The following is a 27804-nucleotide window of genomic DNA, read 5'->3' on the forward strand; positions in this document are numbered from 1 at the left end:
ATTTATTTATTTATTTATTTATTTATTTATTTATTTTCTGTGAGATCTTTCAGGTTATCTATGTGAAGCCTATGAGAATGATGGTCCCCAAAATCAGTAGTCACTTTTAATGAACAGTCTATTCTTCATTCAAGGTGAGTTGAAAAATCTCTCAACAGGAGTAAATGACAGTACATGAGTCAGTTCTCTTAGCACACAGGAAAAAAAATTTACATTTTCCTGATTTTTTCTTTTCTTCTCTTAAGTAACTGATTCTATCTTCTCACTACAGTCAAAATGGGCTTTTGGTGATTCTAGAATAAGGTCATAACATAACAACAGGCATTTTGACATGCATTGCCTGCTTTCAAGGGTAAAGCTTCTCAGCTCCTTCTCTTCAAGGGTTGTGAAAGCTGCCTGATGATGAAGATTTGTTTTGCATTGGTACCATCTATCTTCAGAACTCCAGAGAAACCTTCTGCAAAATCAGAAACATGATGCTGTCATGTTCCTAAGTAAAAGACTAGTCACTCCCTCTTTGACTCAAAAGAACAAGCTGTAAAGAAGAGGTTAAAAAAATTTCCCTAGCCTGATGTGACCATATCCTCATGTATTGGGATTCAGTTCCTGATGGTCGAGATAAGAGTTATTGAAACAGCAGAAATTAACTGAGGGGCACACTTTCCCTTTCAGATGTCCTGCTGCCATAGCTCTAAACCAAGAATTTAAACCTAAATCAGGATGTAGACTTCTTTTTGCTGTGTGACTAAGCTGGGTAACTCACTTTCATGAAGTGAGACTGTGAAGGAGTTCTTCAAAATAAAATGTTTGCACATTGTATATCAGTGTATCTTATTTCCTGACAGGACATCTGATACTTAGTTTTTCCATACACCCAAAGGAAGCATGACATTTAAAAAAACCCTTTTTCCAATGAGTGAGCTACCCACCCCACTTAAGCTCCCTAAAAATATGCAGAAAATAAAACACAGACATGTCTTAGCATCCAGAAGTGTGTCTGAAATTACTGCCTTTGCAAAGCTTTTACATTTAGTCAACTTTATAATCACTTAAAGAGCTCATCCAAGCTTCGATTTTTAAAAATGTAGCTAAGGGCTTTCTTTCTCTCTCTGAGCCAGATGCACAATTATAAACCAAAAATTAAAGCCAATTAAAAAAAAAAAAAAAAGTGAACACATGCTCTAGCTGAAGGCAGTACCCAGGGCCTACTGCTAAGGACTGGACTGACCTGCTATATGCAATGTATGGCAATGGTCCTCATGCCAACACCATGGAATTAAGGATACTGCTCTGCACAGAGCACAGAGCATGCCCCCGTTATGGCTTTTCTTAAGAACTGTAGCTTTACTTATTGATGCTTGGACTTGATGATCTTAAGGGTCTTTTCCAGCCTAAATGTTTCTATGATTATTGGTCGACTTTCGCCTGCAGAACGTGGAGCAAGAGCTCTGCTCGGGCTTTCCTAGCAGGAAGGAGATCTGACTGCCCGGCCAGCCTGGGTCCCTTCCCGGCTCTGCAACCGCTACAGATGCGCCCACCTCCCCATCTATTTTCACTGCTCCTCTTGAAGCCAAACTTTCTGAGGCGGGCGACCGAGCGAGCAGGGAGGCACCTTCGAGGCGGACTTCCAGCCAGGCGGGAGACACGGAGCAGCATCCCCCGCTAGGCAGACCCCCCCGTCTGGCTTCCGCAGCCCTCTGGGGGCCGCTCAGAGCACCCCGACCCCTCCGGCAGCCCCCCACCTTCCCTGGGCGCCGGCCCCGGTGGCAGCCGCAAGGAGAGGAGCTGCGGCCGGAGGCGGCTGGGGGGAAGCCGGGGTCGGGGGGAGCCGGGGCCGGGGGGGGGCCGAGGCGGGGTGGCGGCGCCTTTTCTCCCTGGCGGCTTGGAGAGGTGGGCCGGGGCTTTCAGAGGGGCTGACAGATCTGAAGTTTTGGAGGCTGAATGAAAGAAACACTCAGCTAACAAAACTGTACGCCACAGAAGAAGTTTCATCTGGTCTGGCCAAATCCCTCCTTTCTTTCCATCTTTTCTCTCCTAATAACAGCTGCCCTCTCATTCCCTGTTACTCCGCTGTGAAGAACAAAACCTCCCTCTGACTATCTGTTTTTCTTTTCTTCCCCAGAGTAGGTCTCATTACTGGTGATTAGCAGATGATTAAAACCAATTCAGCTTCCCCCAGTAGATATTTTCTCCCTGTTTGTGACTAACGCGTCAGTCTTCAATGAACGTGCTCCTAAGCTTATTAACGGGCTCAGAGGATTAGCTGCCACCGAGCGCCGCCGCTCCGATATTGTGATGCAGCGAGTGACATGGAACCATTTGCCGAGCACAGGCAGGGCCGCTGGGACTAAATATCTAAATCACAATTTTAGTTTTCGTGTAGAGCGAGGCTGGGGAGAGGGCGGGAGGGAGGGGGAATCCTAACAATTATTACAAAAATCAAACGTTTGGCGAAGTCTGAAAATAGTCTTAAAGCAAAGGGCAGAGGCAATCACGGAGAATAAAAACCAACCCCACCCTCTAAAAAAAAAAAAAAAAAAAAAAAAAGAAACCAAAAACCACCACCACAAAAAAAAAAAAAAAAAAAACCAAAAAACCAGAAAACCTAACCCAACTCAGCTACAAAATATAAGAGCTTCCCTCATAGGGAGATTCGTTGATCTGAAGTCCAAAAGGGACTGTTCTGGTCAGCTCCCACTGCACAACATACAGGCCACTGTCGAGGTTTATATGTGAAGGTGTGTATCAAATCTATCTGCTGCCCAGTTATTACTATGTAAAAGCCCAGCCTGTAGCACCTACAAATCAGAGTTTAGAGAAGGATGCAAAATTAGAAGCTTGATTTTATCCCACTCACCCCTTTAAAAGCTACCAGACTTAAATATAATTTAATAGCTAATAATAAAGAAAAAGAATTTGAAATATCTGCAGGTTTGGATTATGCACTAAATTATCCTGGAGATAAAAAAGAAACATGGTGAAATAAGTTACAATGGGTCATGAAAAATATTTTCAAATCATATTCTTCCTATTATTTTATGTGTTCTATTTGTTTTCATTTTTTAAGTACCTTGGTAGTGAATTGTGGCCACATTTATAAAATTGACTCCCTACATTGCACTTCTTTTCACTATATAGACCTCACACATAAGTAGTCCAGATAAATAAATTGATTTGCACTCACACACATTCCAAAGTCTCTTGGAGCTACCAAATGACTAGAAAATCTGGCCATCAGAGTTGTGGGAGAACTCAATTTTTCATTTCGGGGTAATTTCCTCATGCAAAACATTCCTTCCCTCTCAGAATAGAACAGGGGAGAATAAAGTTTTTCTCAAAATTTCCTATTGAATGAAATAAAAAAGAAATATTCTTTGATTTCTGGTCAGGTGAAATATTTAATTTATTCTGACTTGCAAAATTTACTTTGCTCTTTTTTTTTTTTAATTTTTGTTTGTTTGTTTGTTTTTAATAGTCACTTCATAGTACCCATTTATTACACAAACAGAAAAGAAAAGTTTTTAAAACGAAAGAAACTCTTCTTACAGTTTTTTTTTTTTTAACAACATTTTTGCAAGCACAAATTTCTCAGTTCATTAAAGCCCTGACATTAAATACTATTTAGAAAGAATATTTCAAAATTCGGGAAAATATTTCATATCCCAGAATCTATACTTTTTATACTGAAGATTGTTTCAGAGGAAAATTGCAGAGTGGCTTTACTGAAGGCAAACTCCGATGACTAAACACAGATTTAAAACCTTAACTTTAAGTATCTAGATTTGAAAACAAAGCCAAAAGGAAAAGAAAAATAAACCAACACACACACAAAAAAACACTTTTAAAGGATTTTTTCTCACTCCTGTATTAAATGCTTTAAAATAAAAGAACAAACTCCTCCCAATAATTCCATTTCTACATCTTTAAATTTCTTCCCTTTATATTTTCCATTGTCCTCTTTCCAGTGCAGCTTAACTCTGAGTGTGCTGAAGCTTGAAATGTAGCTTCCGATTTATAATAGCAACAGGGCATGCAGCAAATGTCAACAAATCCCCTGTCACCCAGGCAAGAAGGAAATGTGAGAGGTAAGGCAGAGTAGCCCTTCCTTGCTGCATAATACAAAAAACCCTCAGTGAGAAATAAAGAATTAAGATCATGCTCATGAAAAACTGTACAAGACCATTAATATTGAACCAAAATTGGCACGCTATGGTGCCAATCACTGAAATAACCAATTATACATACAATGCAGGTATAGACCTATGTGCTTGATATGTAAGTAAATATAAAATGAAACTCCTCCACCATCTACCTCCTCCTCTGCAAAATTAAAGGAATTCCAGCAGACCACATTGACCATATTCTGAAAAAAGCACCCCATAAGACCCACATCACTGACCTCAAGTGACCTCAATAAATAAGTAACTGCTGAAGGATCAGCTCTCTTGTTGTGAAACAATAGACCCAAACTTCAGTGGAGCGCATGCAAGAAAATGTCACAGGAGGGTAGCACAGGATTTCAGAGCAGAAAGAAAGTTTGGGGAATAACAACTACATAGCCAAGCAACCAAGAAAACCTTTTAGCAAGGAAAATTCTGCATTTGTCTTCACTTCTGGAGCATCAGGTAGCACCCCTCTTGCTTTTCTGCTAATAAAGATGGGGAGATGTGATGGAAATACATCATACTCTTTGCCATTTGCTCTTTTTTCCCTGTCTCTAAGACGTCATTTTATGAATTTATTCATTGGTCAACAAATGATTCCTGGAAAAACATACCAGGCTATTGGTTATTTGTAAGTTTTCTGTCAGTGGTTTTTTCTCTATGTGATCTGTCACCTGAGTCACATTACAGGCTTATTTCTGGCTTCAGTTTGGAAGAAAGTACCTGTAAGACAAGAGGGAAAGCTGCCTTTGATTGTGTCAAGAGGTCTATGAAATTAGGAGCTGATAGACTGGCTCATAAAAGAAATTTAAGAATATTTTAAATCTTTTCCTTTGGACTACTTCCTGCCTGAAAAATCCTTACTGGGAAAATGTGGATGTTATGAGCAGGTTCATTCTTAAAATGGATTTTCTCCTTTTATCGTCAGGGACAGAAAGTGATTTAGACAAATGGAGTGTGGTAGGAAGCTTTTTGTGTGTCATTTGAGGCCTTGTCCCTCTGCAAGATGAGACCAGTGCGTATGAAAAACAGGGTCTGTTTGTCCATCATATATGCAGATTTCAACTCAATAGCACAATTGCAAGAGAGAGAGTTCATCTTCAGAGGCTGCCACCACTGAGTTGGATATTACCTCCTTAATCTGAGCTATGATAACAACCTTGTGTTAGTTAAAACCACCTTCCCGCTTGCTTTACTTCTTTATGAGACAGAAGTAAAGAGATGATAAAGTGAAACATACCACATCTGTGGCCACAGCTGAACTGGATCAGAGAATGGGAGGCTGATCTAAAATTAGGTTTTGACTGCTAATGTTAAAGCATTCATGTCATAGTTTAAGGTATCTGACTTAAATTTAGAAGTGGTCAGCATAAGAAAGAGTTAGGGAGAGACAGACAGAGCAGGAGATATGCAGTGGACTAGTCTTAGCACTCAGCTGTTAGCATTTGTTACCAGCACACCAAGCAATCCAGCAGCACTGTTGTGCAGGCATCAGCACTGGAGCCTCTCTTCCTTGAGACTCTGGTTTTAAAAAACAGATGATTATGCAGGAGTAGTATTTTCGGCATCTTTTTACATGGAAAGATGGAATGTGTCTGGGTAGCAAAAACTCCATTTTCTGATTCGCTTGTGTGTTTACTTTGCTTTGCATTCAGTTATATATATATATTTTTTTTTCAGCACAAGGATTTAAAGTTGTTGCTGACTTTGTATTCTGCTGTACCACAACACTTTGTAGAGGAAAAGGAAAGCAAATGTGCAGAGTTGCCAGGATACGGATTTATTCAGAACTTCAGCAGCCTGGCACTTCTACTGTGAAGTTCCTTCCCCCTTGCCTCACTCCCTCATGCTCCAGCAGCAGGCAGATAGACAAGAAATAGGAAATGACCAGCTCCTGTTTCACACTGTAGCATTCATTTTCATTTTATTCTGAGCCTTTCACAGCCCTATAGATCAACATGACTGTTTTCAAATGACAGCTGTGAAATGGGTGCAACATGGAAAATTCAAGTGGTTAGTCTGCTTAGAAGCATGTGATCCTTCTTTCCTGCTATTCCTGCTTCCAAATGTTATTTTTTTTTAGTTCAAAAGTAGCATTTGGGGAGAGGGAAAATAAATTAATTTACTAGACTGTTTTTCTTGTGAAATAATAGATAATAACTGTTTGCAAACACTTTTAACGTAGAGTAAGTACTGGACAGAATTGGTGTTTCCCATCCAAACCTGCTGCTTTGGGTCAACATTTGATATATGTCTTCAAAAAGGCAAGAAACAACTTCATGTTTTATAAAACTCTACAACTCTTAGAAGCTATCCACACACTCAGAGAGCGAAGAAGAGTTTTTGAGGACAAAAGAGACAGGTATCATCTTTGGTCTTTTTACAATGGCTATATAATATATTCAAAATATATATTCAAAATACTGAAGTAGTTTCTTAAATATGTAGTTTCTTAAATATCTGCTTCCTGTGCTTGGTTTAGCTGGAGTTGCATGTGGAATTGTTATCCTCAATCACCATGTTCCCTTTCCTCTTCCCCCAGTTTATAACAGTTACTTCTAAACTACGGCCAAGTGGAGGGACTAAACTAACTAACTAAAAACTAACGTCAAGCAACACTTTCCAGCACTTCAATATGATATTAGAATAATAATAATAATACAAGACATGATTATGAGAGTTGTAAATATAACTATTAAACAATAGGTGCCACGAGTTCTTTATAAAGAAACTTTCTACCTCCCTGAGAAAGCTACCTGAAAAGCTATGCAGCTTTTCAATACTTAAAGAGAATTTTAAAAAAGATGGAAAGTGACTTTTGCTTAGGCAGACAATGACAGGACAAGGGGGAATAATTTTAAACTAAAAGAGGGGAGATTTATGTTAGATGTTAGGAGGAAATTATTCACTCAGGGTGGTGAGGCTCTGGAACAGGTTGCCCAGAGAAGCTGTGGGTGCCCCATCCTTGGAAGTGTTGAAGGAAAAGTTAGATGGGGCTTTGGGGAACCTGGTCCGGTGGGTGGCATTCCTGCCCATGTCAGGGGTGTTGGAACTAGGTAATCTTTAAGGTCCCTTCCAACCTGAGCTGTTCTGTGATTCTATGATTCTATGAAATCTTTTAAAGTAAATATTGGCCTGGAAGAATTTCAAGATATTCACTATTGCTTCTACATGTTGACATGGTTGTTCCTTTTCATTCCTTGTCCTCTTCTCCTCTTCCTTTGTACCTGGTACTTTTTGTTTGTTTGTTTGTTTTTGTTTTTAATAAATTTGAAAGATAAAATTACCTCATCACTTCTTTTCTTGGAATAAGTTTGTGATGAAGGTCCCACATGGTAGATGTCTGCTGGCTACATAAAGAATTGTCTTCAGAGATAAAAACTTACTTCATCACATATAGCAGCATAGATGAAAAATAAATAGAAGGTAAGTGCGCTATGATTTCTTGTTTTCATCTCTTCTTCAGGAACTCATACATATGTGTTCCCAAATCAAAGGGAAATCTGATGTATAGAAGACCATCCAAGAGAGCAGCAGATTTCTGAATTTGATGGAGCAGTTCAGTAGTGATGAGAAAAACGGGAACCTGGGGAGATACTGAAGGATCATGGATTATCAGAAGACACCTGATCTGCAGTGCTGGAAAGATGAGAGATTCATTAACCATGTTATAAGCTGGAGGAGAGAAAATGTTGTCAAGTAGTGTTTGCATGATTTTCAGTGGCATTAATTCATCCCTTGAATATGCTTTCTTTTTTAAGAAATGATGAATTCCACTAAAGGTGAAATGAAAGAAATCAGTCCAATTCAGAGAAGGCCCACTCTAGCTCTGTATACCAAACAGAAAATTCCAAAATAACCTCAGCTGTATGGTAGTATGGATGTTGCAGGCCAAAAGATTTGATTATTGGGTTTCCATATATTAGAAGAAAACACATTTTCAAAACGTGTTAGCATTGCACACTATGCATCCAGTATATGAGCCCATGAATCTTCCATCTTGATTGCACAATAATAGACGGGATAGTATCCATTCCTGGTAATACACTCACAGTCACAGGACAAGGATTTGCTCAGCTCAGGGAACCCATCTGGTCAAACTTAATTGTTACTACAGCAGTATGTTTAATTTTGACAGCCCTGGGTGATATGAAAGAATTAATTTCATTGTAAACCTCAATGACCACTTCATCAGTGGTAGATATTCCCACCTCGACTTGATAAGCGACTGACTTCTAGCTGCAAATAGCAACAGACAGCAACAGTCTTTTGGATAATAAATAGCAACAGCACTTGAAATTTCTCAGATGCATAATTTCATAGAATCATAGAATGGCTCAGGTTGGAAGGAATTTTGAAGATCATCTAGTTCCAACACGCCTGCCACGGGCAGGGATGCCACCCACTAAATCAGGTTGCGCAGGGCCTCGTCCAACCTGGTCTTGAACACCTCTAGGCATGGGGTATCCACAACCTCTCTGGGCAACCTGTTCTGGTACCCCAACATCAGAGTGAAGAATTTCCTTCTAACATCTAATCTAAATCTCCCCTATTTTAGTTTAAAACCATACCCCCTTGTCTGATTGAGCAAAAAATCACTCTCCATTTTTTTTATAAGCCCCCTTTAAGTACTGAAAAGCTGCAATGAGGTCACCCCGGAGCCTTCTCTTCTTTAGGCTGAACATCCCCAACTCTCTCAGCCTGTCTTCATAGGAGAGGTGCTCCAGCCCCTTGATCATCTTTACGGCCCTCCTCTGGACCTGTTCTAACAGCCCTTCTTGTGCTGGGGATTGACCTGGACGCAGTACTCCAAGTGGGGCCTCACAAGGGCAGAGTAGCAGCTTCATGGCTGACACAGAGCCCTCTAAAGTCTTTATGGATGTGGTTTTGTTTCATGAGACAATTCTGTACTTGGTACTATATTTCCATCTGAACTTGCTACTTCTAAAGTGAACTTGCATTCTTGGCTCAAGCTTTTGTCAGTTAATACTCAGTTTACAGCTCCTTTGTTCTTGTCCATTAGCTCCTGTTGAGGTGCCAGTACTGCTGAAAAGATGTATTTTTGTCTTCTATGATCTCAGACCTGCTTCTGATTTTCCCACTGGTATCTGATCCAGCTGTGGAGAAGCATAATAGAGAAACAACCACGTCCTTAAACATAGCTGCATTTCTATGTTTCAGCAATAGCCACAGTAGTTTGATATCTGAAGCAAATAATAGCCCACCAGTGCTATGTGTGGTAAGTAGGCACATCCAGGAAAAGGATTCCAGGATTCCACAACCCAAGCACATTTCCTTTCATGTCTCAAGAGTGAACAGTCAAATTGTTCCAAACCACCCTACCAACTGGATGATAAAGCAACATACTGTCTTTTGTGATGCTATGAATTCCTGTCTAGCTGAGGCAGATAAGATAGATTGATTATCTATGTTGCTTTACATCAGTACAGAATAGTGACAGATACATAAGGTATGAGATCAAGGTGCTAATACCAGAGAGGCAGTGGGTAACATCAAGTTGCTAATATCTACGATGTCACAGGATAAGCCCTGAAGATCAGGTCTTTGAGATTTTTTACAATGGAGAAACAGAGATGCAGAGCTGAGTATTTGCAGTGTAAGAGTTTCACCAGTCTGCAAGTGTGCTAATGGAATTTGTTCCCATGCACCAATATCATGGAGGGGTAATGCCATCTACGCCATCTATTATCTAAATGGTACGCAGGCACCTTGTGTATACTGCAAACAGGAGAGTGAGCAGAATCATACCAATAGCTTACTTCCAGGCAAAGTAGATGGCAAAACTGTCCCAAAAGACTAGATTCTTATGCAAAGGACATACGGAGAGAAGCAGAGGACCACTTACTCTCTGTTGCCATACTGCATGTTATCTCCTTGAAGAAAAACTGCCTGTGTATGTGTAACACTGCAGACTACCTTCAACCTGAGGTATCTGCCTCGCTGTGCAGCTGAATGACTGCAAATGTGGATCATGGAAAGAAGAGGAATAAAATGAATAAGAGAGGATTAAGTTTTCAAGGAAGACAAGATCAGTCTTATCTCAACAGCCATTCGTTTCACATCTTTACTACTTTTGTCACAGCAATACTATCAGAACAGACAAATGTTAATTTCCCTAATATTCTTTCTCAGACTCAAATATGAACATAATGAGGGACAAAGACTTAAGTAAGTTAGAGTAATTTCCTGAATGCCAGCAGCCAGAGCAGGAAGGAATGATAGATGCGGATTCACAATGATTCACAGATACCACTGCTGGCCTTAAACAAACCAACACTTAAACACTAAATCTGATCCCACCTGAGACAGCTCAGTTCCATAGCTATACATCTGTGTTTGTATATGGTATGCCCAACCCAAAAAGATAAAGGTTCTAGTCTGTGCACAGCTAAGTTTGAGTGTTGAGCTATATAGAGATATTCTACATTGGCTGAATTTACCAGCCTGTCAGCGATGCCCTGAGAATCTTTGCACCATGCTACTTTTGGTAGCATAGTAACACCTCAGGCTTCTGAGCGAGATAAATTTAGCATTTTCAGCTATTAAATGTTAGCAAAAAACATACTTGTAACATAATAGATTTGACCTGGAAGAAACAGTGCTTATTGGAGCTAAACCCCTTGCATTTTATGTCCAGATAAACTGGAGCAGGAAGCCCTAATTTACACTCAGATGAGGCTTGATTTCCCATGGTTGCATCTTTTGATTCAACAAGCAGTTTCACATATGGTCTTGCTGCATTTGGCAGCAATGATGTTAGGTACAAATCCCTATGTTATTGGCACTCCTGAAAACTCAAGTACAATCATCAGGATAACCCCAACCGTTCACCTGATAGAACTTCTGGCTAGTGCTCCATCAATCTAAATTATATAGTGTCATTTAACTAAAGAAAATGAATCTATAGTACCCACGAAACTGGACCCAATAAAATAACTTTATATATGGAGTTAAACCTCAAAAATGTGGTAGGATACAAACACACATACAAAATGTTGTGTTTGGGAAAAAAAAAAAAACTTTAATTAATAATTTGTTTAGTTAATATTCTGACAATATGACAAGGCCTTTTCACAATATAACCACATTTAAACCACATGACAGCCAATATATCACCAAGAAGGGGCACAATATCTATATATGGATGCAAATATAAAAGTAGAGTGTACAAAAAGGAAAAAGAAAACCTCACACAAACTGAACAGACAATCCATTGCTAAATCCAGTCCTTGATTTATATTAAAATAATTAACATACAGAAAAAATATTTTCCTGTTCTGGGGAAGAAGTGTGACAATGAGTCTTCAGAAATATATTTTTTTTTCTGGTAAAAACTCAAATGACATAGCACTAGGGCCATCTGATATTCTCATGCATACGACAGAAACACACAGCTACAGAATTAGATAAGTTAGGCTGCACACCAAACCTATCCTACTACAGTCCAAATGAGGTTATTGACTCAGAGAAGGAGCCATTGATAAAGCAATTACTACCAGCAGCCAGATGTGTGATAGCTCATTTTTGGAAATGGACAGATGCCCCAACATTAGTGGCATAGAAATATCAAATATACAAAATCCTTTGAATTGAACCAAAATGACAGGTAGCCTCATATCAGAATCTGGTGGATTTAATGGGTAATATTTCCTTGGAACGGCAACAGAATAAACACATGAGTAAGAGGTTGAATAAGCACAAATGAATCTTTCAGAAGTGACAAATACGCTACGTATGAACTAGGTTTGTTAATACTTGTTCAGAAAGCAAACATATTCTAATAATGACTTATTTATTTATTTATAAAGCTTCTAGAACATAATGTACTTCAAAGTTAGGTGCATAATTTCAGGTACATTCAGTTTATTTCCATTCATTGCACATCCTTATTAGAAAACTCTGCTTTCTGAACATTACACTGCTATGCCAAATGTGCAATTCTATAAATCAGCCTGGGAGAGAGGGTGCCAGCCCTTCCTGATGATGAATACAAAGGCAGGAATCTGCTTTGTTTTGTAATATGTAAGGCTGATTAATCCAAAGCTGTTTGCAAACTTCATTTCATACAGAATACCCCCATCCTTACAATCTGATTAACAAATCAAAGGTGTATTCAGACTTGGAGACAGGTTGCCACTTAAGTATTTCAGACACCCAGGCATTCGGTTAAACTAAGCTTGGATTAGCAAGGTCTGACTATTTAAAGGGAGATACGTTTAGGGGTTCTCTGTCTCTGCTGATTTTGAATGCTGTGCTCATGGGGTAGTGCTGTCCAGTCTTAAGAGCTCAGAGAGCTTACAGAGCTTTACAATTTCCCTGCAAGCTTCATGAGCTTAATTGAAGATAAGTACATACAAACTCACCTTCCTAGAAAGACCTCTATTTATATGAAGAGGAGAAAAACCAAACAAATCTCTTTATGCAGTGACTTAACTGCATCTTCTCTGTCATCATTTATCCTTATTTTTATATAGTGGAAATTATTAGACTAAAACCCTTAATCGTGTGGAATAGATGAAAGTGGAATCATTCAACACTGTCACATTTTGTTGTCACTTGAGACTCTCTAGCAGGTGACAGAGAATAATCAAATGATTTGTTAGAAGCAAGTTGTTCCAACTGCTTCAGCCCTACCGGGAAGTGGATCTGTGAGCGACCACAGACCTAAGTGCCTCTCTGCCTTTCCTTCCCCATTTGTAAAAAAGTGAAGAAAGAACTGCTGTAGCCAACACATTCGACAGTACTCCCTTATCACTCTGTCACTGAGAGACTAATCTTATGATCAAGAGGGTAGAAATGAGCAGCATCTCACCTGCAGAAAGTGCACATTTGCCGTTCAGAAGAAGAGACCATAAGAAGACATCTGTTTTAACAGCTGAGGGTGTTGTTATGTGTGAAGGACTATTGAGAAGTGACTTAATGCTGCTACTGCACTGAGGGTTTACTTCTAGGCTCTGCTGGAGCTCACGACAGTTACAGGTGAGGAACTGGAGCATGAACATGGGGCAGGACGTGTGAAGAAGGTTGCTATAGTAAAGTTTAACTGATGTCAGCTTACATTCAGAGCTGCAAAAGCAGTCATTTAACAAAAAACCCTTCACTCAACTACAATTGTATTGCCATATGTGCGTACGTACACATATACATCTAAGTGAGAGAGACATTTGTCACCATCATTTGTTCAAGTAGTTCAGCTCATGATAACAACTTGATGACTATAGTGTAGTAAAAGAAAATGCATTTACAGGGCTTCTTTATTGTTAATTTACTTATTATTTATTTTTTATTTACTCTTCATGCCCTCAAAATGATTGGCTTCCTTCAGAAATATCCACATGTCCTAATGAAGGGGAGAATTCAGGCAGGAAAACTGTGAGAGCCTCAACTGCTGTAAGATGATGAAGCTCCATTTGGAGAGGCAGAGTATCTTCACCTAAAATGTGTGTGTGGCAGGTGATTCTTCCCATATGTCCTTTGACTAAACTATCTGCCTCTGGATAGGAGATTCAAAATGCCATGAATTGGTCAGAAATATAGCTTTCATGTGGCTGTACAGCTAACTAGAATTCAGCTTAATTCAGTGTTATTTGCAAGTAATTGCACCCTAGTCAGTCAATAATTTACATACTGGTATAGTTCAGGAAAATATTCATTATCTAAAATTAAGAGTTTCTTTTAAAGCATGTTTAAGAATTGTTTCATTTGCAACCTGTACTAATGCATCATCAGAAATAAAATGGGCAGGAAAGTTAGCGGTTGGACTTCATGATCTTAAGAGGTCTTTTCCTACTTAAATGATTCTATGATTAGCAAATAAATAATTGATACAGGAATAAAAAATAAATAAATAAAATAATAAAAAAGAGGCTTTAGTCTACCGTAATTTGGGGACTGTCTTGTCATTCTTCATTCTGCCTTAGCTTAAATAAAGAAATTATCATCTGATATCATGCTTAAATGACTCGATATTTATTTTTATATTCTTTTATTTAAGTAGTAGTAATAGCTATAATATGATTAAAAGAAATCCCAGCTACTATTATTCTCTCCCCCAAAAGTTTTTATTACAATAAATGTTTATTTTATCGGTGAATATACATTGCAATTATGGAATTAAAGAAGGTTGAGAGATACCTAAGCAAAAGAAATTTTGGGTTCTTGGAAGGCTGGGTGGTCTGTGACTGGTAGTTAATTCTGGTCCCCTTCCAAAAATATTTTGTCTTTTGTCTTCCTTTCAGAACACATCATAGAAGACAGACAGAAGGCCACATCCTCCACTCTTTTGCTTTCTAAATTACTCCTGAAATCTTCCCACTTCTCTTTAGGGGAGAGAAAGCTACAACAGGAACAAAGGACACAGGCTGACTTTGGATAGTATATCTTGCAGTGTCATGTTTTCATCCATATCTGAACTCTTTCCTGTCATCTGAAATTTAGATTTCTGTCTCAAGAAACAGACCTTTCTCTCTATAATCACCATTGTACTATACAGAGTTCAGGACGGAACCAATGGTTTATTTTATTTTCTGTGAAAGCCACGTTAGATCCCAAGCTACTTCATGAATGGTTTTTGTAGCAAAAACTAAAACATCAGCAGTGGCACTGTTTCTACTCCTCACCATTCCTCTGCAGAAAACCCAAATACCAGGCTTATCTGTCCTTTCTAAGTGCAATTTCTGTGGATAATTTTTGCAGGTCAACAAATTTGTTTTGTGACAAGGAGAGTTCCAAAGTCTGGGTCTCCTCATAAGATTTGTCTAAATTAGAAAACCCTATCCCACTTAGGTTCATGGTTGGACTGACCTCTCTCTGTCCTTCACTGTCCTTGCACAATGCATTTTCTGTCTTTCACTCTTGCTTATATTTATACAAACAATCTCAGTGAAGTATCCTACAAATATAAACGCTGACAATTTAGTCTGCTTAAAATTCAGTGGTTAATAAGGTTCAAAATAGTATGCTGCTCTAGGTGCTTGTTAGCAATGCATAAGTGTAATACAGGTCCCCCTGCCTCTCATGGACTGCAAGTTAACACTTAAATACCGATTAAAACAAAACAGATACAAAACATAGCCAGTTGCAGTTGTTCTGATTAACATTATATTTTACAGTTGTTATACAAACAATTAGTAGGAAAAGACTACAACATCAGTTCTGTTGGCAGGAGAAGGCACAGCCATGGCCAATCCAATCCAATTAAACCATGTCTCCAGTATACAGATGAACAGCAAAAGTGCAAATCAGAACATATCATTACATTGCCTTCCCTCAGACGCTGAGAGTCTGATCCCAAGAGGGGCTGAGAGCAGGATGAGGAAGAACGGAGATGTTCTGGGAAAGAGGCACAGAGTGAAGGGAGAGATAAACTAAAATATCTTGGGGAATTAACATGGCTGTCACATCATGTGTGTAAAGAAACTCCTGAAATTTCTGAAATTCCCTTTTCTTTTATTTTTTATATTTTTTAACCCAGAGTATGAATAAAGAATTGAAATTTATGAGTTTTTCAAGAAATGCCCACCTCCCTCCCCCTTTCTTAAAAAAAAAAAAAAGTTTACAGGAAAACTTTATTATTATTTTTATGTGTCAAGTATTGAAATGACGTTACATCACTTTAATGAAGTCAAATGCTTTCATAAATTTGCGTGCAACATTTCAGTGAAATCAATACATTCTACTAGAACATATTGACTTCATTGTGTCTTCATTTTCCAGTGACTTTTTTTTAAATCGCTATAATACAATGCGTGCTTAATTTTTAGTTACCCAAATTCATAAAGTCTGTGACATTCTTTCTGTCAGCTTCACTGAGTTTTGAATTTGATGCTCAAAAACAACAACAAAAAGCTGCAAAAAAGAAAGACCAAATTCTAATGAACTGCAATTCTACTATACAACTGGTTGAATCCTAAATCATATATGTTTCTTGTTATCAAAACACAACATCTCTTGATTAACATTTATATCTCATAGTACCATTTATACAGTGGTGAAGTGATAGTACTTGTTTTTGAGAAACCGGTCTTGTTCTAATTTAGAATTACATTTGTAGGGCTCTCTCATGCACTCAAGTTTTTTTTAAGGTTTGGCGTTCAGACATGAAGGTTAGTATACACATATACTAAAAGCAAGCAAAACATTTAAAAGCTCAGAGGCAACGCAAGAACTCTCTTCCCCTTTGCCTTATCATTAAAAGGATCTAGCAGCAGAGCTTAGTCCGAAAACGCTGGACTTTTTCAGTCCAAAATTGGACTGAAATGTGCTTTGATTTTTTTTTTTATTTTTTCAGAAAAGAAGTCATGAAATAGATTAGCAAGCACAAAAAGATGAAATATATTTTACAAAATATAGAGTTAAAAAATACAGTGCAGCTCAAGAGGAGACACATGAGGAATATTCTTCAGTTTAGGAGGAATAACTTTAAGTTCAAGTATTAGGTGAAAGTTCTCAAAGCTCAGACTGTTATTTTCTCACAGGGCACTGCTTACTGACAGATTCAACATCCGGACTGCATTTCTGCTGGATTTGATAAAAATACAATTAAAATGTTGTACAGGGGGGTACGCCAAATTGGCCTGCATCCTAGAACCCACTCCAAGCAAAACCTTGAGGAATATATTGTACAAGAAAAGGTTTGTCCCCTGGGATTACCTCCCACTTCCTTTAACCTGATATTTTGCTCATCCTATTAAGAGATTCCTCAGAGGGGTGAAACAGTAGATTGCCTCATTAAGACTCATCATTTACAAGATGTTGACAAACGCTGGCATTTATCCTGTTGTCATAACAAATGTGAGAAAATGACCACTTGGCAATAAGTGATTCTATGCAATTGCAGGTTGTAAAATTCAACAATATAAGGGTTTGTGGATAATGCATCAGTATCACTATGTAGCATCTCTGAACAGATTCTGCATTCATTGTAACAAATCTAGGCTAAAATAAATAATAATGCATAGCTTCTTTTTACAGAGTTTTCCACATGTGCAACCCAAACATTAATTAAGAAAAATGACAGAATACTTTTAAACCCAACACAATAATGAAACAATTATTATTAATCTTACTGGCTATCTCAGCATAAGTACCCAGCATCCATATTGTCCTTGTTGACAGCCTGAAAACTCTGTGGACTCAGTTTGCTTACAACTCTCATCTGCCCTGTAGATAACAGTGTGGCCTTTCTTAACAAGGGTCATCTTGTCCGCTCGGTGTTAATGGTATGTATGAGATCACCACAAGAGCAGACCCCATAACAGAGGATACTGAGACAAGTTTGGGTGAGAGAGAAGTGTCCTCCTGAGACAATGCAAAAGTGTCTTGAGAAATGGAGATTCTCATCCTTTGAGAACACCAGCAATAGGACAAGGCAGTCTTGTAGGCAAATAATATGGATGAGAAGAAAATTTGGCCATAAGTCTGACTTCAGACTTAGGCCAAACATTTCACCTTAGCGTAGTTCCAACTGTTTTTAAGAAATTTTCTGAGGAAGATAAGCGTACTTTAGAGCTGCAACCATCAATCATAAAAACAGACCAAGACCTATACAAAGACATAAATGTCTGAAGATGCATAGAGTCCTTATTTGTAAAGTTATATTCTTGAGCTTCCCATTCAGCTAGAGGCTTGTGAACCCTACAAAGATTTCAGTCTTCTCAGATGTCTCAGGTCCTGCTTTTGCATATGTCCAAAAGCATCTCAATTTTTACCATTAAGGAAGCTGATTTTTCTAAGAACCATAGGTTTTGTTTTCTACATGTTCAGAATGAATTTTATGCAGTAGGCTTTTCCAAAGAAAACCAATGACATTGACTCATACACTTTTACAGATGTCATTCCTTTTTCTTAAAATATGTCCGGAGGAGTGCCCGTCTGCCATAGACAAGCTGAGCACAACATCAAGTGAGGACTTCAGGCTAAACAATATCTCCAACTTTCACTATGATCAATGGGAAGAATACTTCCAAATATAAGTCCTAATTTCATTAGGGTGATAAAGGGCTCAACTTGGATAAAATAGACAAATAAATAAATAAATAAATAAGCCTGTCTTCCCTCGATGACCTTTTCAGTGAAGTGCCTACATGCAGAAGGAGGAGAAACACAAGCATTTTTATCATCAGGGCTCTCCTAAACTGAAGGACTCAAAATTAGAAGTCCTTTTGAAATTCTGACCTTGGATATCTGTTTGGTTGCTAGGAATCCTGTTGTAAAAACAGAAAATGAACACAAACAAGGTATGTCATTTTCTGTGTATTAGCTGTGAAATCAGAGGAAAACCACGTTATAAGCTTAAGAGATTTCTTGAAATGGAAGGTCATCTCCTTGTCTCCAAAATACAATGATTTCCACTTTAGAAAAATACATTGCAACTTTAATAAAGAACAAAATCTATACAAGATTGAAAGATCCATAAAGTTAAAAAAAAAAGGGGGGGGGGGTAATTTTCTGGTTTGGGGTAACTATTGAAAAATAGGTGTAGCCAATTGATCTCTCTAAGTATAAGACTCCCTCAGTGCCTGACCTAAAGTGGATGTGAATCAGCTGCAGCTCTCCAAATGACAGAACCTGGTCTTTGGCTACAGCTAAAACACTCATTGCTTTGTCCCTTTAGCTTCTCCAATCTAACCTACAATGACAGCCACCACAAGTGTGAATAGGATTTGTCTCATATAAGTTGGCCAATATCCAAACACCAGTTCCTTGATCTTAAGGTTCATATGATGAGAAACTGGAGTCCTTGAGGTAGTTCAGAAAAGAAGTCAATTCTGCAGCTAATTCTAAACAAAAGTAACAACTGAATATCCTAATTATAATGCCTGTATTAACAGCTAACTAGTGATTCTTGTGAGATAAAAGCAATGATATTATTAACAATAAGAATTAAAAGTGACAATAACTCGTTACCAAGGGTATTGAGTTGCAGGTGGTTGGTAGCTCTGTCCTACTTAACTAATACAATGCCTGAAACACTGCATTTGTGGTGATTGTAGGGCTCTAAAAGAATCAGTAAATTTGCTTTGTCACCAGAATTTGCAAGACCTGATTTGACAATATCTCTTCTAACTGGGGAATTCAAAGGGGGGTGTGTGTCGGTGGGTGGGTGAGTAATTCATAGGTTCCAGTTTCTGTCACTAGTCATTATTACTCACCTTGTGTTTCTGTATATTTAGCTGGTTTGTTTTCTGTCTATATTTTTTCAGGGATAGAGTTTAGGCATCACCTGTTGGAAGATGGTGTCCTTTGGTCTGCATCTTCAGTTGTGTATTAATACTCAGAAAATATCCATCCTCTCATCTCCCCTTCCTTCCTCTCCCCTCCCATGTTTATTGTACCTTACTTATTCCTCTCAGTCTGCTAATGACTCAACATGGACTACTACAGCTTGCTGTCAAATAAACACAGGGTAGAGACAACTAATAAAAACCACAATCCTGAAGGTATCCTTACAGCTTTTGGAGCATACTCTACTTTTGAAATGAACACTTTCAACACTAACTATATATTATTATATATATATATATTATATAATATACATACATTGTATTATATATTATTAATAATTAATAATAATAATTATTAATTAATAATAATTAATTGATTAAATTGTTGATATATCATTATATATTATATTAATATATATTATATATATATTATATATTTGGCTAGCAAAGCCAAATTTCTGTTGAATGGAAGAGATTTTGTCCCTTAAGATATGGGATAAATGAAGGTTCTTGTTCTCTTAGTTTCTCCTCTGCTACAGCTTCTTGTGTCACAGACTATCTCAGCTCTGCTTCTGGATCACTTTGATGTTCACTTTGAACATTCACTATTACCTTTTTAGACCTGGAGTCATCTTATATATGGTATGATGTTTTCCCAATCACAACGCCATAGGGTGTGAGATTATCATGCTGTCTCCTTCCTTTTGTACTCTTCTATTTTGTTTATAGTATTTTTAATTGAGTCCTGGACTCCCAATCTGCATTCATTAGACATAGAGCAGATAAACACTTGTAAAGACACAATTAAGTCACAGCCAGGTACTGGTGTTTTCCTCCCTGCTGACTTTACCTCTGCAGAATACAGTTCATTAACATTTCCATAGTTTTAGTTACCCCATATTGGAATTAAAGTCTGTATTTGGTTATTTGCTTGCTTATTACCTGTTCTAAAACACACTGTTAATTTATTTTTATCAGATATACTCTGCTAACTCCATGGATCTGCCTACCAGTCAATGGGATCAGAATTCTCCAACCTCAGCTTTTCGTAAAGGACTCAAATATATTATGGTGCTATAAAATAATTTTTTCCACACCCTGAGTGAAACTGATTTGCTCTCACAAAGTAACCTGCAGAAATGCATGCAATATTTATCATTTTCTCTGCTGTAGAGCAGTACTGGAAAATGATTGGCACTACTATTCCAATGACCATAGTTGCTACAATCTCACAGTGTTGAGACCCAGAAAGCTTCTTCTTATAGACTATAGTGTGAAATTATGTGCTGATTGGGAACAGACCATTGCCTTGGCTGTTTTTGAGTCTACCTTGCAAATGTTGCCTTCTCAATTAATAGTGTTAGGGATTGAATTTGTATTTGTATTTCAGATGTACTACTACACCACTGAGAGTGTCCCTTTAAAGGTGCAAGGCTGGGCTGTGAAGGGCTACTGAAGGTGAGTTGTAGACTTGAAACACTACAGTGCACAAGTATGTATCATACAGCTATATTTCTCCAAAGATCTACTTCAGTATCTCTGCATAATCCTCTGCAAAGTGGTATGAAGGTACAGCATCTCATGGAGTAATCTGTGTTTCTACATGGCATAGCTTCTCATGATAGAGGAATATCTAGAAACGTTGTGCATTTTGAACCATACTGAAATGTTTCACTTATATAGGAGAGACAGAAATTAATGGAGTAAAAGTCAGGGAATTTTGTTTGTTTGCATGTTTGTTTTTCTCCTTGTGAAATTTTAAAACATGAGCAAGTAATATTCCACTCACTTTATAAAACCACAAAAGTGTTAGTCTCTAAAACAACAAGCTTTCTATGATCAGATTTTTTGATACAGCTGTGTGGAGCGCCGAACTGGTTTCTATTTATGTCAGTAGAAAAGCTACCATTGAATTTAGGAGGAGCAGATGCTGGCGGTGACCTACCAACACACCTGAAGCAGATGTTCATAACCACACAGTGATGTGTGCCTAGTTCGTGCCTGATTGCTAATTCACCACAGTCATCTTTCTCTTCTAACACACCCTACATCAAGTAACAGCCACAAGACTCTTTGATTTTCTTTTTGAAGGCAGAGGCTAATTTTGCTAACACCTATAAAGAAGGACAATGAACAAAAATATTTTTTTCAAAAAACAATAAGGACAATTCAAATAAAGAAAACCAGTTTGCAGACATTAAAAAAAAAAAAGTTAATCAACCATCTGGAGGTGTGTGAAAGCTTTTTTGAATGTGATATAGAAGTTGAGCACGATCTTTTTCCCTGAGTTTACCAGTTCATTAAATAATACATTTGCCTTTATTTTTTTCACCCTGAATTTTGTATTTTGTTTCACTCAGAGTGAAAAAGAGTTCTAATGCCTATAGCACAAACTGCTTCTGAATTTCTCCCTCACAGAGTACATTTATATCATAGTGTAACATAACATAACACATCATAATACAACTTAACAGTATGCTGTGTATTGTGCACTATGCAATATAAGCTTACTTATATTCTTGGTAGTAGTAATAAATAATAGTGCAGACTACTATTGTAATAATAAACATGAATTAGAACAGTGGTTAAATCTGGTTGGGTATAATTATAGGTTGCCCCAGTGAACTAAATTTCAGTGGGGTTTGGTTCTATGGTTTAGGGTAGTCTCCATTAAATATAGGAAAATCCAGTTAATTAATTAGCCCTTAGTGTTAAATGAGTTTTTTAAGCCTGAGAGACAAGGGGAATGTGGGATTTGTGGGGACTTGACAATGAACATTTAATGATGTTAAACCCAAAGTGACTGTTAATATAGGCTACAGAACCTGAGAGTCAGAAATACAGTCACAGAGAGAAATGCAAATAAAGTACCAAGGTTTAACAGGAAATGAAGAATGTTAATTTACTTTGGATATTCAAATTGTCATTATATAATTTAAATTTTTTTGTTGTTGTTGTTTTGATGGTTACAGTGCCAGGTTCCCTCATTCTCTGACTGTACAGAGGACACAAATAGAAAGACAAGAAATGTATGACTGAGTCGAACCATTCAGAGCAGTTATATCGTTCTTTTCCTGTGTGATCTGTCAGCATGTAGATTAGCCATTTATGAAGAGCTGTCCTTGGGAAAGGACACCGCTGTTTGAAGACATCTCCCAGTTCTGGAGCAATCTCAGCAAGGAACAGTCCTGGACTGAATCAGAAAACATCTTAAGGCTATTCTACCAGGTCATACTTTATACCTAGAAGCTCTTTTCTACTGGGTGGACTTCTAGGCTCAGAGAGTGCTTCAATCTGTTCTTCTGCTGCTGATTTCCTTCTACACATTAGTTCTTTTGCATTCTTCCGCCTGCCCTCTTTTAACCTCACATTAGGCTTACCTAAAGTAAGTGTAGCGGTATTGCTGCAGCTTGTCAGGGCCTGGTAGACTCTACCAGACCTTCATAGTCCTTGCTACTTTCACCAGGGCTTCCTCTACCCCACCCCACCCAAGGCCCAGGACCCCATGTCACCCCTGCCCCAGGGAGACCACATCAGGGCTGTTTTCCAGTCCCCCACAGCCTTGCCCTGCCTGTTCGTGGCCCCCAGCCACCTGGACACACCCACAGGACAATGTCCCAGCATGGCCTTGTCCTGTCCCTATGGCTCTGCTTGGCTATCCTGGGCCATGTCTGACCCTGGTTCCCTTCATTGGGCCTGATCCTGGCCCTAGCCATGGTCTGACAGCCTGGCCTGATCTTGGGATCTCCTTGGCTCCTGGTTTCCCAGCCCACAGGAAGCAGCTATCCCCATCTCTCCCCAGCCATAACTCATCCTAGTCTGCAGTGAATATAGCCACATTCCTTACTTTTGTTTTTATCCATGTTATCATATTTGTACACACAAAACCTCCACAGTCTAGTCAGGATTTATTCATGGTCAAATACTGGCATACATGTAGAACGAGATTAATCATCTTGGTTAGTCGTTCTAGGTTGCCTTCATCTTCAGTGGAAATAGGTGACCATACTTCATTTATCTGGCCTATATCAGCAATTTATATTAGGATACAAAATGTAGCACTGTATGGGTGCTACAAGGGTAAGCAGGAAGCATGGAGAGAAGCTGGGCCTTTCCATTCCCTTGACTCCTCAAGGCTACCAACATTCATGGAAAATAGCAAATGCATTCCCAAAGCAGGGACTATTAAGTAGCTGCCCGACAACCACTTGTCCCTGTACTGAATGTAGCACTTCGTGATTTTTTATTTGCAGCCTCCACTTGAACCTTAGAACCTTATGCAAATTCTGTGCAACATGGGTAATAGGTACTTCTTTTTTTTTTTTTTTTTTTTAGTTTGGTAGAGGGACAGTGATCAGGGACCTCTTGAGATGACAGTCTGACAGACTGTAAATCAAGGAGGATCTCTCTCTTAGCAGCCACAAAGATTAAACAGACTAATGAATCAATGTTTTAGACCATCCACTCTGGGGAGCCTTCACTTAAGTCCCAGCTCTGCTGGTCAGGTCAGAAAATGCTCTTTTCTGTCAAATGGTAGGTTTCTCTGTGTGGTAGTATGCGTTCATCCTCCTTTGTGTGAACTCTAAAGAGCTGACAGAGGCAGATGTCAATCCATACCGCTGTGACACTTCCTCATTCAACTCTAAAACTTTGTGAGATCATTTCACCATCCAGCAATTGGCAAGGGAGCTTTGGTGGGGGGAAAAAGGGTCATATTTGTTCATCTTGCAAAATCAGTTCTAAAGTTCATCTTTCTATTTTTTATTTCTGTTGAGGACATGAGCCATTAATAACCACCCCCCCTCCTCCAAACACCCAACCCTTTGTTTTTATCATATTTGCTGACTTTAGGGCACTTTACCTGTGTCTTTTTTAACCTCTTAACATAAATAACACGACATCCGTAATTTTGTTGTCAGCTTCAAGACTTTTTAAGCTAAAATCTTTATGGATGTACTGGATTCTATTCACTTTTGTTTCTGTGATCCTGAAATGGTCATAATTTAAATCATATGTATTTTAAAGCAGATGTTCTAGTTAAGTTCGGTTTTTCAGCCCATCTTTCTAATGGCTGAAGCACTGATATTTAAAAGGGCCCTCACAGTACTAAAAATATCTGCCTTTAATGTAGACAATAACATACTTCTGTTAAATGTATGTTGCTAATAAAATACTATAACAAATATAGTTGATTTAATTAAATAATTTATTAGATTGTTTTTTTAGCAGGAAAAATACTTCTCTGTTACTTTTTGGGGAACAAAATGTTGTGAGCAAGTAATATTCAATATAGTAAATACTCTTCATTCAGCACTTCCTCAATGATTATTTCTGTTCCTTGAGTAAGTAAATGATGAAGCTTGCCATCTTTGATTTGATTCTGTTTGAAAACACAGAACTGCAACTCAAGAGAGCAAGTGATGAAACAGAAAAAGAAATGACTATATTAAAAATGTCCCTGCCCAGATGGTCCCATATAGAAGTTCTGATCTGAGTACACACTAATTAAAGAGAAGGTGACTGGAATCTAAATTTGTCTTCTAATTTTATTTATGACTCTTATCTACACATGTGGGGCTTGAACACATTTAATTTTTGAACATAACCCAAAAAAGCACTTAAGAGGGTGCTTAACAATAAACTGATGTTTGGCTCCTACTACCAAAGGAGGGATGATTTCCTGAATGTGGACCATGGAAGAATTGCAAAGCAAGGTACTAATTTTTCCAGTTGAGGGAAGCTGATCAATATTTATGTATTTGATTTTTTTTAAAATTATTTTTTATTAAGTTTTCATGCATTTTCTGTTCATGAAAACTGGCAAATATTTCAAGATACACTGAAATCCTTTCATTAACAGAAAAAGAATTGTCTACAGGGTAAACCAGTTTACTGTAGTTTCTCTACCATGTTGCAAAAATACTAGTCCATTTAACTGAGATAAAATTTCAGTCTGTACTATCTTCTCTTACCTACTGATAATAGCAGATTCATTATTTTAGACAGAACTAGTTATTCTGTTCCATTCTGTCTGTGTAAAGCCACTTTCAGAGAAAGGCATAACATTGCTAAACTGAGCTTGGAGAAGTGAGGATTAAATGCAGTTTTATTCCATGAGAAAAGCTACATTTTTGCTGAAGCAAAAGCTGAAGTATGGAATAAAAATTAGCCAAGAAATCAAGAAAAGAAAAATCTTAAAACTGATATAAATTTCATGACAAACATCACAGTGCCTGTAGTGTAAAACAATCCCAACTCAGATTTTTTTTTTTACTTGATTGAATTTATTGTCAGTTCATGCAAACTTCTAATCAATTATTTGGGTCAAAGAACAGATAGAAAAAAAAAATTGATATTAAACTTTCAGACACTGTTAACAGCAAAGATGGGTGGGCAAGGCAGGTTTTCCTGAGACAAATAAAGAGCTAAAGCAAATACAAAATACCAAACCAAGGATCACAAAATATTTTTCTGATTCTTTTGTGTCCTACATACAGTCCTGTTGCTAACATAAATATTGTGTTGCATTTAAGAGTTAAACTTTTAAATTTAACCATCAGGACAATTTCATATCCCGGTAGGAATGCAGAACAGATTAAGCATATGATTTTTAAACAAATTATACATGCTCTTAATATTATTTTTGGCACATATACGCACTTTGTTCCTGGTGTCATCATATAATGTTCAGTTATACATATAGATAGTTCTATGCTGTATGTATGTGAACATGGGAAATTTTATCTACTCATGGGGAGATTTCAGGGTGTTATGGGAATGCATTTATTGGCCTTAACAGCAGGTACAGCTACTTTTGTTGGCTACACCGTCACATCTGTTGCTGCCTACCTGGGCGGTTTATCCTTGCTGCAGTTCTAGGGTGGGAAATAAACTTTTCCTCCTTCTAGCTCCTTCACAACAGGCTAATCCATTGGGGCAATATTCCTCTCAAATTTAACATACATTAGAACAACAAAGCAGACAAACTGATGTCAAATGAACACTGAGACAAATACTGTGAACTTGCATGTGGTGGTTTCATACCAGTGTCATTTAAGTTCCACCATACCATTCTCTCACTTCCCCTCTTCAAAAGAACTGGGGTAGAAAATAGAAACATATGGCCAAGTATCAACTCATAGAATCAGAGAATTTCTGATTGTAGAACCTATGATTCTAGAACTCATAGAATCATAGAACATCCCAAGCTGGAAGAGACCCATAAGGATCATTCAGCCCAACCACTGACTCCACACAGGACCACCCAAAAAACCAAACCATATGTTTGAGAGTGTTGTTGAAATGCTTCTTGAACTCTGGCAGGCTCAGTGCCATGAACACCTCCCTGGAAAGCTTGTTCCAGAGCCCGCCCACCCTCTTGGTGAAGAACCTGTGCTGGCTTCACACTGATGGGCAGCTGAACTCCATCACACTGCTTCTTCAAAGGAAGTAGGGGGAGGAAATATGATTAAAAAGGGCTCAAGGGTTGAGATGAGGACAGGGAGATCACTCCCCAGTTACTGTCATGGGTGAAACAAATTCAGCGTAGGGAGACTAATATAATTTATTACCTATTAGTAACAAGCTAGAGCAGTGAGAAACTAAAAGTGAACTACAAACACCTTCCCCTCCATCTACCCTCTTCTACATCCTCCCCCTGAGCGGTGCAGGGAAATGGCGAATGGGGACTGCTGTCTGTCTCCAGTGCTTTGTTTCCTCTGCTCCTTGCCCCTCTTCCAGCATGGGGTCCCTCCCACGGGATGCCGTCCTTCCCAAACTGAGCCTGCGGGGGCTGCCCACAGGCAGCAGCTCTTCAAGAACTGCCTCCACATGGCTCCGTACCATGGGGTCTATCCATCCCCCAGGAGCAAACTGCTCCAGCACGGGTCCCCCACGGGCGGCAGCTCCCCCCAGACCCCTGCTCCTGCGGGGGCTCTCCATGGGCCGCAGCCTCCTCCAGGCCACATCCACCTGCTCCACCGGGGGCTCCTCCACGGGCTGCAGCGTGGAGATCTGCTCCGTGTGGGACCCATGGGCTGCAGGGGGACAGCCTGCTCCACCAGGGGCCTCTCCACAGGCCGCACGGGAACTGCTGCTGCGTGCCTGGAGCACCTCCTGCCCTCCTGCTGCACTCACCTTGGGCCCTGAAGGGCTCACATTATCTTTCTCATGTCTCTCAGCTGCTGTTGCACATCAAGTTTTCCTTAAATCTGCTCTCCCAGAGGCCCACCCAGCGTCGCTCCCTGGCTCAGCTCTGGCCAGCAGCAGGTCCCTTTTGGAGCCGGCTGGAGCTGGCTCTGAGCTGACATGGGGCAGCTGCTGGGCTCTGCTCACAGAGGACACCCCTGCAGTACCCACACTACCAAAACCTTGCCACATAGGCCCAATACAAATGG

At 38.8% G+C, this 27804-nt stretch overlaps 2 long non-coding RNA genes across 8 annotated transcripts; both read left to right on the top strand.

The window, feature by feature from the left end:
* The first annotated feature begins 1838 nt into the window (after positions 1-1838).
* On the top strand, positions 1839-10313 carry LOC308198644. 2 transcript variants are annotated; one of them, XR_013954074.1, is made up of 4 exons: positions 1839-5762; positions 5844-6176; positions 6349-6525; positions 7630-10313. It is a non-coding gene; the product is annotated as an uncharacterized lncRNA (long non-coding RNA). The 2 variants fall into 2 exon arrangements; XR_013954073.1 differs by having other exon boundaries at positions 5844-6525.
* An 8876-nt stretch (positions 10314-19189) lies between these two features.
* Positions 19190-25294, top strand: LOC308179891. 6 transcript variants are annotated; one of them, XR_013940650.1, is made up of 5 exons: positions 19190-19624; positions 19931-20050; positions 20387-20479; positions 20799-20866; positions 22381-25294. It is a non-coding gene; the product is annotated as an uncharacterized lncRNA (long non-coding RNA). The 6 variants fall into 6 exon arrangements; XR_013940651.1 differs by having other exon boundaries at positions 22499-25294; XR_013940652.1 differs by having other exon boundaries at positions 20387-20456.
* The last annotated feature ends 2510 nt before the right edge of the window (positions 25295-27804 follow it).

The sequence above is a fragment of the Anser brachyrhynchus genome, assembly GCF_964034855.1.
Source record: "Anser brachyrhynchus genome assembly, chromosome: 1".
Classification (NCBI taxonomy): domain Eukaryota; kingdom Metazoa; phylum Chordata; class Aves; order Anseriformes; family Anatidae; genus Anser; species Anser brachyrhynchus.